Below are 10,661 nucleotides of genomic sequence, written 5' to 3' on the forward strand. Positions count from 1 at the left end.
GAAGTATGGTCTAAATCACCTAAAACAAATAAACAGTAATCTGCCAGGTCTCACTAAACATAAGTGTATAACTGGGTAGAATGACAGCAGAGCTTATTTTGTTGCTTCTATGAAATGAATTACACTATTGTCTAGGTACCTTTTACTTCCTCCAGTGAAGTATGTGAGCAATAAGTTGGAATCAAGTTAGAAACAGCTCTTTGTGCAAGACTTGGAATGCTGAAAGCAAAGGCCTTAGAGTTATAGATGCACAATTTAACAATGACAAGCACACTTCTCTAAAGGTAAGTCAACCTTAGAAATTTTTAATTAAAATAATGACTGTCTAAACATTTATACACTGCGCGTTTCTGTGTACACATGCTTTGTCTAGACAGTGTTTTTTTGGATGGGCAGCAAAACATTAGCTTGCAAAACTGCTCAAAATACCAGTATCAAATGATGTCATCTTCCCATGTAAAGTAAAGCTGAGATTGAGTGTGATCAATTAGGATTTGCACTGAGGCAGAAAATAGCTTATGACAGTGGTGAGGTACAGAAATGTAAGAGCAAAAATAAACTTTACTGAGTTGCTAGAGAGACTTTGTGCTCAATTTGGGAGGCTTACTCCGAGGATAGAACCTCAGTGCATTTATATGGGCTCAACAGGAAGAAGAAGCAGTGGGAGCCAGTGAAGAAAGAAGATCTGTTGATAGTTTTGACAGTTGACATACCAAGTAGCATTACCTATAATTGCCATTGCTTAAAGTAAAAACCAATAACCTACGAAACCATTAAAATTAAACTGGAAATGTTGTTTGCAGTTTAAAAAGGCAATAACAGCAGTTCATTTGGTTCAAGTTATCTTGTTAGAGACACTGATGTACTGAACCAGTGTTTTCTAGGTTAACATTTAACCTTGAGGCCTACCACAGAGTCACTTAGTGCCGTGTGCTTTGTGGTGCCAATTTCAATAGTACAGTACAGTATGTGCTGCTGTAAGTTAATTACAATGGTTATGGTCAAAAGACAAGTTCTTCTCAAGAATATGCACCCTCACAATTTTATTGTTTTTCCAAGTGGCCAGTATCACAGATTCTAATACACATCAACTGTTATTCATTTAAACCTTCCTTTAATTTATTAATACAAAGAACGATGCTTCTTCTTAACCCAGTTCAAAAACATACTTCTGAAATTTTAAAACATACTTTTGACATTTCAAGATTATCAGTCCCAATAGTATGTATTCATATTTTGCAATATTTTCTTAACTGCAAAGAATATCCTGTCGAATTCACAACAACGATCACAAATTGTATAAATATACTATATTTGCAATTAGGCATCCTGGCAGGTAAGAAAAATAGCCTTGCAATTCAATAACCCTTTGATATAGTTTTTGAAAGGCCTACCTAAAAAGGACAGTACACTTTTCAGTACTTACCTTACTAACAGTTTAATTACCATTTAATTACCATTAACTGTGTCTACTTTCTATTAATAAATGTGATAAAAAGAACTCTGAGAAAAACTCACTTTTAAAAAATTATAAAAAACACTGCTTCAAGCCTTGGGAGACTGCTTAATTACTGAAAAAAATAACTCCCTTACTATACCCATCATCTAGGCTTGCTGCAAGCTACAGATTACAGACACTCTCATGGTGGTGACACCCATATACCATGGAACAAGGAAATCTATTGATAGCATCTGAGAATAGCCTGATCTAATTCTGATGGCACCTCAATACTTTTTATAGATCTACAGAGGTAACTGTTGCCTAAAAACGTTTAATACATTATACTAAACATAGAATGCTAAAAGCATAGGCAATAAGTATACATTGCAAACTCTGACATTTCTGATTTCCAATCTGCATTTTGATGTGAGGCATGGTAACTTTTTAAAAAGGCCTGTTGGAGGTCCTACAGAGACTTGGGTTATAATGAGTTTGCAGCTTCTCTGCATGGCATGGCCCAAACTTGTTAATGATTTATCAATGGACGATAAGCAACTGATGTTTGATCTGAAAACTGCAGGATGGCGGCTCCCAACAAGTGAGTAACCTAACAGGAGCCAAACATGTGGCATTTGTAATGTGGAAAACAAGCCCAACAAAGCCCTCACAAACTTCAGTATCTGCACTTAATTTGGCTTCTGATCTGATAGTAACAGAAAGCAATCTTCTAATGAGCTTAGTGGGTGGGGAGGAAGCACTGGAGCAGAACTAAAGTAAAGCCAGACTCTTCTGCCGACATTCACGTGGCTCATCTTAATGAGAAGCGAACGTCTTTTTCCGAAAATCAAGCGGAAACAATGCAAGGGCAAAAACAAATTTAGATTTTTTCTTAATTTGAAAAATGAAAAAAGTTTGAATTTTTGAATTGGCATTTATTGTGAATGCACCTGAGGGGTTTCACCATGTAATAGAAAGGTTCCAAAAGCCAATAAATGCTTTATTTTTATGTATGTGAGGGGGAAATGATTTGTTAATAAAAATGCATTTTAAACTAACACTCCCAACGCTTTTGAAATGTTGGCCCCTATGGTTCCTATGATGTAAGTACAGAGGTTGAAGGCTCCCCTGATATAATGCCATCTCTCAAACCTTGCTGGAGATGGACAGTGTGAGAACTCCCTGGGTGAGACTGCTCTCAGCCTTAAACTAGCAAACTGGCTACCGTGAACTGTACGTATAGCAATATTACCTCTGAAACATTTCACAAAGAAGATATTTAATTTTGTTGAATCCCTCTCATATTCTTATTACTCTGTTTTGACCTGTGCCAGACCCTGAAACATATTTTTTTATCAAGATCTTTAAAGTGTGGGAGTTTTGAGGCTATATTTGCCTTCAATACAAAATATTTTATACACAAGTAAAATACATCCTGTAGCCAAAACAACATCATAAAACTTTATATTCATGAAAAACATTTAGTGTTTTGCACTACAAAAAAACAATGAAAAATGTAAGCCAACCTATAGCATAAACACACAAACACTAATTCGATCTATGCAGGAAACATGGCTAAATATTCAATACTATATAGGCCGAAAACCATTGAATGAAATATCATTTTCTGAAATACCCCCAAAACGTGCAGCTGCAGACACATTAATAGCTTGTAAAGAGGACTGATCATTTTTGCTGATGGACAGAAAAAAGGCAGCAGTGTAGATAATATATGCTTACTTGTCCTTTTCATTCATAACTGCAGTTGAAAAACTGAAGCAGTTCAACCCATAATTTACCCAGGTTTCAAAAAAGTTATTCACATCGTGATTATGAACCACATTCATAGTGTTGCACAAACAGCCATTCTACAGCATGTACAGTATAATACAACTATAAATATACCAATCTTCAACATGCAATAAAGTGACAAAGCATAATGGTAGACCTTTTCTGTGAATATATTTGTAAGAAAGAGTGCAAATGTTTACTTGACTAAGTAGCCAACAAAATACCAGTGTATGGGAGTATCTGTTTGCACTTTACCTGGGACTGTACAGTATGTGTACGCAGCCACTGACGCATGCCAAAATCCCACCCTACACTCCCACACCTTTCATCCTCCACAATCAATCTGAACACAATATCAGTGTTTGGTTTAATTGCCCCCTGCTGTGCTTGTTTTCCCACTGCAGTGACCTGAAGGCAAGAACGCTGAGCATTTCCTGCAGTACCTTGACTGAGGAAACATGTTGTGGAGCAGAACTGCAAAATATGACCACTGGTAAACAGCAAGCCTTGGAAAGAATCTCACAAATTTTGCCAATATCCTATTTCAAGAGGATCCTGTCATTTGGAATATCCATGGAGCTTGGCTAGGCTACAAGAAAAATTGTTGTTGTTGAAACCACTATCTTGGGAAGCAGGCCAGAAACCACCAGCAGGTCATCATGGCCATGTTATGACAAGCACCCAACCATTAAGGTTATAGAACTGTACAATTATATCAGGTTCTGGCAACATGACAGATAACATATTAAACATGAAAAACTGAAGAAATTAACAATCTTTCTTTTAGAACAATTAGCTTAATCCACTAAATAAGTGAGCCTGGAAGGAAACCTAGGAACTAATGTGTAATGCTGGAAATGGAATTACCATGACTGTCCAATTTTAGATTAGTGAATATATTACAAATGAACACATATTATATTTTGAAGGAAAGGTGTCCTCTCTTACCTTTTTCTAAAAAAAAAAAACTATTGAGAGAGAACTGTAAAGATAAGATTTTAAAAGAAAAGCCATAGTGTACATTTTATTATTTGCAACTACTATTACAGCTGGTTTCACAGTGCAGGATTAGTGCTTACTCCTAGACTAAAATAGAATTAGTTAGCCCAAGATTTGTGCTAACTGGAATTTGTTTATACAAACAGTGCAATCAAAGAGCATTATCCTTGCTGCTTAAATTAAAAGTGATATGCAGTGTATCAAAGATCAAAATCCCATTTATCTCTAAAACCTTATTAAAATAGTTTGAGACAAATACAATTGAAATTTATTTTCTAAAGAATGCATGGCAAAAACGAATATCATGGTTGGGAAGATATTCATGTAATATAGCATGGAAATGTTTTTTTTTTGGAGCACTGGATTTGCTGCCCCCCTGAAAGAAAATATCTTTCCATTATTCAATGCAGAAGACTCAGTGTACCCATTTCCTGACCGTCTTCTTTCAAATACAAGGTTAATTTTTAATAGCATTCAGATCTAGTGCCTGAGCGTGTTCACGTTTTTTCAGTCACACATTTATTTTGCAATTCCCAAAGAGTTAAAACAGTTCAAAACATTACTTTCAATTTTGAACAGGATTGCACTGAATCACTTTCTGCCAGCTCTATAGATAAGATACTTGAGCTAGCAACCAATGCACTGTTTTAAAGTCATTATTCTAATGGACGCTGCTGTGAATGCTCAGATGTTTTTTTCTCCTAGGTGATGCAACAGAAGGGCTAAAATGTTCCCCTTAAAACTGTATGTAATCTCACACTGATGCCCATTTATCTGAGGACAGAGATGCTGAACAGGAAGCTCATATTTGCTTAGCAAGTCCAAGGAGCTCATAATCAAATGGGTAATGAATAGCAAAAAATGGTTTCTAACAGGGGGTCACAGTGTCAACGGCCATACGCTTCTAAAGCTTTTCCTGACTCCTCCAGACTTTTGAAGCAACACTACTGACATGCCTTGATGAGCTTTCCCACATTTGTTGCAAGCTACCCACACACGTGATTGATTTTCAGAAACATTTCAAAGGCTAAGCAGTTGATTATGCTGCAGTTCTGTTCATGTCATGGGAGGGTTAGCCAGGGTAGTAGATGCACAACTACTGCAATGCCTTAAAACAGAATGGATAGTCTTGTTTCTCTCTCTTTTTTATGCATTCAGACACGTATAAAAGTGTTAAGTCTCACAATGCTGTCCAAACACGACAGCTTGTAAGTGACAAGGTTGTTAATCAAAGATGTGTTTTGTTCAATGGGAAGAAGAGCTCAGAGACATGACGAGCAGGTTTAATAATGCTATAAGGTGAAATGTCACCCGCAGGCAGCATTTTGAGTGAACAGGCTTTTTTGTGCAATGAAATTGCTTTGTAATGCTATTATGTTTGTCTTTGTCAAATGGCACTCTAAGGGGGAGGAATAAGTACAGGCATGAAGTTTTCTTATAAAGGAATAAAAGCTGAAAATCTAATTTAACAGAGACAAAACAAATAATGAATATCACTGAATTTACTGTATAAGATATAATTTTAATCACAATTATAATCACCCTTTGTGCCTTACAGAGCTAATCTTACCGAGTTCTTATTGAACTCTTCACCTGTAACTCTAAATGCCACCAGCTTAAGTTCAATTAATAAGACACTGCTGTTTGATACGATCATAGAAAAAATTGGTGGCTATGGTGTGCTACACTGCCAGGAAAAACAATATCCAGGGTTTAGTGATCTTCACAAATAAGTAATTGACAATTCAAATGGGGGAATCTAATCAGAATAAACATTCTTTAAAGAAATCTTAATTTACTTATCTATTATTTTTAACATTTGCCACTAATTTCCACACTGAAAAGTAGTTATTTTGTACGCACCGTAGGTCTATTCTGTAAGATGTATTCTAAGGTTGAAAAAAGAGAAAAGTCTTTTTCACAATAATTAAATACAAAACAAGCTTTAAAATAGGAATACAAAGAAAGCTACATGTAATCACAAAATATATTTTTGAGGGATGTGCCACACCTTGAATTCTGCTTTGATTCAACCCCCTTGTCTGTTTTCTTCTTCTTTATAGTATTGTTCCACAGTTTCTCTTTTATAAATATGTAATTTTCAAGTCTTTCTGTGAAGCTGATCACGACAGAATTTCAGAATACCTGTGTGTGAATGACTCCTGCACTCAAAGACATGGCAGGATAGCACGATGAATTATCATGCTGGAATTTGTAAGGATTTCTTTTCCCAGCACAGTTTTACTTTTATCAAACCAGACAGGGTTGGATTTCTAAAGCACAGATTGTTATAAATGCATGGATTATACGTCTAAAAAGAACATTTTAATAATGCTAGTGACTGAAGTGGCATAGATAAACCCTTCAGGCTCTCTAACATATATATATATAATATAGAAACACAATGACTGTATGGTGTTTCAGTGCTCAAAGACTGACTAATTGTGCATGCACAATTACAATTCTAATGTAATCAATTAATTGAGGTATTTAGTAAAATGACCACTCATAAATATATTAAATTTAGTTCACCATATCTTACATTTTGAAAAAGAAACTATTATTAAATGCTATTACTATACCAGTACTGTGCTCTTGACAATTCCTCCTCAAGGTGAAGGTAAACAGAATCTCTAGAATCTCTAGCAACATTGGGCCAGTATGACATACTCTCTGAAATAGTGTTAATCCTGACCTTAAGGCACAGAATGGTAATGTGCAACTAATTACATGAAGGACACATGAAGGACAAAAATGTATTTCAGGAAACAAACTTTTACTGATGCTCAACTTTTTCCAATGTTGCAGTTCAGTGACTGCAAGTTACTGATCTTTAAGAAAGATAAAGTTAAGAATTCATGCAATGGCAACTGTTCATCTAATCTTGGACTGTGTGAGTACAGCAGGATCTCTGCAGCTAAAATTTAGATGCTTAATTCCTCAGAGCAGTCAAAATGCATGCATGTTGTTAACTGAAATCATTTTAATGGAGTGCTATTTTTTTTAAATGCATGTTAATTATCTGTTCTCCTTAGTATTCTCTGTCAGCCTAAACTGTTATTACATTGTTTATCACTCTGTAGATTATTTTGGCCTTTTTACTTTCTGTAGACAGTTCATGCTACCTCTTTTTTCCTGTTGTGTTGATGTGCTTGTTTTGATCAGCAGAATCCAAAAAAATGTTCCAACTGGCATGCTTGGGTTACAGAATGCTTTGAGTTGCTGAAATAAAATCCTCGTTTATAGGAATACAAGAAATACACTTCCCTCTGAGCGTCTTGTACACGGGATTGTCTTACCAGGGATATAAACTCTGTGGCAGTATATAACTTTCTGAAAAAATGTTTAATACAGCCACCACTTGTGTCAATTGTTAGCTGTATAACTATAAGAAGGCAGGCCTTGTAATTGTGTGAATAATTTAATCTATGTATTGTATCAGTTTCTGCAATTCAGCTTAAAAAAACACAGTAATATAAGAATGTGATTTTGACTTATTACGCTGCAGATTCCTTCTTGTTTACGTAACCTTGAAATGACTTCAAACAGTTTAATACGTATTTAAAGCTAAGTAAATTGTTGAGAGTAAATGGTCACATTGTTACCGAACTGGCTTTTTGTTACCACTATAAAAACAAATGACTATAATCCAATAATGTCTTGGTACAGACTGCAATTCAGCCACCTACATCACTTCAATCTGAACAGTGACATAAGATATTCTTAGACAGCAGTTGTCACCACCGTCTGCAGAGCTGAAGCAATGGGAGAGGCTGTTTACTTTAATAAAGGAAACCTATTCAAGCACAATAAATTAAATAACCTGATGACTAGCAATATGGCACAACATTAATACAACGGATGGTTGGGCAACTCTAATCAAACTGTTCCAGAGCTGACTGAAGTATCCCAGCAAAAAACAAAATCACCCAGGAGGGCCTTTTTTCCAAAAAGATTCCTAATCTGGTGAAACATAAGTCAATTTGTTCCTTAATTTGCATTTGAAGATTCCTGAAAAATTGAATATAAAACATAGTGTATAGTGACAGAACATAAACTCTTATGTTTATACATATTTGTTAGATGTTCTTTGACTCCAATTTTAAAGGAAGCCCCAGACACTGAGAGAAAAGTTGTCATTGAAAGAATAATAAACCAGTGTGGCACCAAGCCCAGTGGACTCAGTTCTTAATCCCTGCAATGCCAGAGGCTGTTTATCACAGAGGGCTGCTACCAATATGGCTTGTACACCTATCTCTGGGACCAAGAGTATATTAAATCAAATCCATAGAAAGGGACTGGGGAATTGATGAACTACATAGAAAGCACTGGGCATATAAATGACCCACTCAGAGTTCAGGGAGTGAACAGATCTTTTCAATTTATTACAGACATGGCCCTTACTTGCACTAAAGGTGAAAGTGGCCTTGTTGATACCATTATAGCTAGCCCGTTGTCTTAAGGTGGTAGGCTGCATAAAGTGTTACCAGATAAGACTGAAAGGAATACCCTCTAGCTCCTTAACAAAAATTTGCAAAGAAGCAAATAAAATAAATATAAGAAAAGCCAGGTATATTGCTGGTAATATTATTAAAACAGCAAATTGTATATTGTGATATGTGAGGAAATATTTTGTTGGTGCATGGACATTTTCTGGCACTGATGAGCAGGAAAAGTAAACCACTGGCAGTGGTTCTTGTTTGAGAGAATACTTAAAACCAAGGATTTAAATTATCTAATGCTTTACTTAAAAACCACCTGGAGTCATATATTTAGACGGTTTTGCATGCATGCCCAGAAAGATAGTTGTGTGGTTTGCCACTGAAAGTTGTTGAGCTGTGATCTCTTTTTGTTTCCTAAATAAGTCACTTTAATGACCATATTTTCAAATCACAATAAAGTGTTAATTTTTTGTAAACATTATAACTTAAGCAAAATGAACTACACATTATATTTGTGACAACCTTAGCGCTTGTAATATATTCCTATCTAAGGAAACTCACTTTGAAGACAACTTTGAAAATATTAAAATATTAAAATATTTATATCTATAAAAAATATTTTAAAAATAATAGATTTTTATAGAATAAAACAACAAAAGATAAAGAAACCTTTATTATGCCTTCACTTCCACTGCTAGAAAGTGTTCGGAACCAAAGGAACTCAGTCTGACACAAAGATTACTGTATGGATTAAAATGGTTACATTTTATTGTGTTATGACTTCACGGTAAACTATCAAAAACTCCAATCTGTCACTAAAGGTAATTAACTATTTATGTGATGCAAAATACTATTTATACAAGTTTTTCCAAGGAGGACAGAAAAGAATATGTGGACAGGAAGGGCACAGGGGTTGTGATGAAGGTGGAAAGGATGGGAAGCAACCCCTGTATTCATGATAATTTAAAAAAACAACAGAAATTCAGACTGAAATTCATTTTGAAGCTACTGTATGATTCAGGCAATGTTGGGTAATATTTATGACACACACTGTGTTCAATTATGTTACACTACATTAACATTAAACAAAAGAAAGGTATGATTACTGTGGATTATGGAGAGAAGTTCATTTGTCTGTCTTCCCAAAGCAAATACTCAGACTTTCTGTTCATCATTATTTTTGTGTAACATGGCACACAGCACATTCCCTGCAGTTCACTTAAGAAATTCAATGTGCCTCTATAACTAAAAACCTGTCTAGGGAGTAAAGCAGGTTAATTCAATCTTCTCACCTCTGGATGCCTGGCTTCATGTCTAGAGAAGGTCATAAGTGAAATGAGTTTGGTGACCTCAACTTTAATACAAAAGAAAAATCACAGTCCTGTACATTTAGGCCTCTCAACAAACAGCCTGCGAGAAAGAGGAAAGAGGGTTCTATAGCCAAAAAGAATTACTCTTTCCCCAAAGAGTGGGTGCTCTCATAGGTAGGTTTGTAGTAATTAGTCACTTATAATACATTAATAAGACTTAAACTGCTACCTTTAAAAAAGCACCAGCCTACATATTTCCTATATTTTACCCTTGAGGCAAGTCACCATGCACACACCACGATCAGTCAGTCCTCAGATCTAATGAAGCTTGATCCTGTGTTACATTTTTTCCTCTGGCTTTCCTGAGATGATCTGTATTAGAATATTCTCTCTCAACAAGAGCCCACAGTAAAACTGCTCTTTGATCTGCGCAGACATGATGTTATTGAAAAGAGATACTATAACTGCCCTTTTCATCAGAATGAGCATTAGAGAATGAACTGAAAGCACAGAAAAGTACCAATTCTGCTTCAACTGACATTTTTTCAAAGTTTCTGTCATTTCAGTACGATGGCTTTAGCAATAACCAGGTGTGTCATGCATATAAAAAGATCAAATTAAAGAAATAAACCTCTGACATTTTCTGTATCAAGTGAAGATCAATATATTGTGTATATACAT

This window comes from Lepisosteus platostomus, chromosome 6 (assembly GCF_059453375.1).
Source record: "Lepisosteus platostomus isolate fLepPlt1 chromosome 6, fLepPlt1.hap1, whole genome shotgun sequence".
NCBI lineage: Eukaryota > Metazoa > Chordata > Actinopteri > Semionotiformes > Lepisosteidae > Lepisosteus > Lepisosteus platostomus.